A 2,500-nucleotide genomic window follows, 5' to 3' on the forward strand; every position below is an offset into this window, starting at 1 on the left:
GGATATTGAATACAGGTTCTCGATGAAAGGAAGGGAGGGAGAAATTGAAGGAAATGTACCAAAATGGAGAAAGAGCGTTTCTATGCAACCTGTGGATTTTCAAATAACTTGAAAAGACAATTTTGCAATTGATTCCATCGTGAAGATTGTTTGATCAACTGAATTGATGATTTTCGTAGCATATTCAGAAGTAAGCCCATTGTAATATGCATCCAAGGAAGGAATATGAAACATCATTTGTAATTTACGATGGTTGTAGCAGAGAGAACGCCCCCATGAATGAGGGGACAACTGTATTGTGATATATTTCAGCAAAGGGAAGTTTAAGTCATTTTAATATATTGCTCAAGATTTAAAAGCAAATTCACATGGGAATATTGACAAGGGTGAATTCATAGATAGAGAGGATATTCAGGAAGGGTTGGTAGCTGAAGTATAGATTATCTGTATGAAATTAAAGCCAGAGATTATTTTTCATTTGCCTCGAGAACAGTATTTAACAGGTCATGTCAAAATGAAGTATGCATGCATACATATATACACATACAATGTATATATAAGTATATATACATACATATATTTACACACATATATATATACATACATATTTATATCTATATGTATATATGTATAGACAGTATAATATATGTATTTTATTTACATCTAAGTACACAACCCCAATATATATATATATATATATATATATATACATGTGTGTGTGTTTGTGTGTGTGTATATATATATATATATATATATATATATTATTATTATTATTATTATTATTATTATTATTATTATTATTATTATTATTATTAGCTAAGCGACAAACCTAGCTGGAAAATCAGGATGCTATAAGCCCAGGGGCTCCAACATGGAAAAATAGCCCAGTGACGAAAGGAAGTGAGAAAATAAATAAACAATCTGAACAAGTTGATATTACCCAATCTGCCTTTCAAATTATCCGTTTAATCAACCCGACATAATTCATGATTACAGAATATTGATATTGATAAGTATTTTTATAGTCAAAAAAAGATTATTATATGTAGAAATTTTTAAAATCCTTCTTATTTCTCGACCACAAAATGTATATAAGTATGAATGCAACTGAATATTTATTTCGCTTATGAAAATTTTATATTTTTTGTGAATGTACAAAACAAAACTTTTGGATGAATATTAAATACACGAAATGACGTGAACTTAATACATGTTTTTATAAGTCTCGTAAGTGAATCTTCATTTAGTAATAAATTATAAGATATTAATATATATATATATATATATATATATACATGTATATATGTATATATATATATATGCAGATATACATATATATATATATATATATATATATCAATTATCAGAATTCCTTCAATGTTAGCTACCTTCAGAGGTAACTTCAAACAGTAAACAAACAAACCAAAATACAACAATTATTTGATTCTAATCTTAATCAGATTGACCAAATACAAATCTATACAGTGAACAATAAAGGCAAAGGAACAACTAGCTCATTATGAACAATGAATTGACTTAACTTATGAAAGTTAACCGACTGTTCGCAGTCTAAGGTCAGATGGAAAACTTAGGAAATCCTTCATAGAATTGTTCGGATATTAAACCCGAAACTTTTCCCTGGTCCTAATTACCGAACTCATTGGAGCAGGATTGAAAAAAAAAAGTTTTGCTATGAGGTCTTGTCTGTTGAAGAACAAGCTACCCTTCGCCACTTTCAATGACATACTTTTTCTATTATTATTATTATTATTATTATTATTATTATTATTATTATTATTATTATTACTTGCTAAGCTACAACCCTAGTTGGGAAAAGCAGGATGCTATAAGCCCGAGGGCTTCAATACGGAAAATAGCCCAGTGAGGAAAGGAAAAAGGAAACTACAAGAAAAATTATTAAAAATTAATATAAAATATTTACAAGAATAGTAACAACATTGAAATATATATTTCATATATCATTGTTATTATTATTACTTGATAAGCTACAACCCTAATTGGGAAAAGTAGGATGCTATAAGCACGAGGGATCCAATAGGGAAAGTAGCCCAGTGAGGAAAGGAAAAAGGAAACTACAAGAAAAATCATTAATAATTAATATAAAATATTCATAAGAATAGTAACAACATTGATATAAATATTTGATATATTATTATTATTACTTGCTAAGCTACAATCCTAGTTGGGAACAGCAGGATGCTATAAGCCCGAGGGATCCAATAGGGAAATAGCCCAGTGAGGAAAGGAAAAAGGAAACTACAAGAAAAATAATTACCAGTTAATATAGAATATTTTAAGAACAGTAACAGCAGTAAAATAAATATTTTATATATATCAACTATAAAATCTTAAAAAAAACAAGAGGAAGAGAAAGAAGATAGAATAATGTGCCCGAGTGTACCCTCAAAGAAGAGAATTCTACCACAAGACAGTGGAAGGCCATGGTACACAGGCTATGGCACTACTCAAGACTAGAGAA

This window comes from Palaemon carinicauda, chromosome 16 (genome assembly GCF_036898095.1).
Source record: "Palaemon carinicauda isolate YSFRI2023 chromosome 16, ASM3689809v2, whole genome shotgun sequence".
Taxonomy (NCBI): domain Eukaryota; kingdom Metazoa; phylum Arthropoda; class Malacostraca; order Decapoda; family Palaemonidae; genus Palaemon; species Palaemon carinicauda.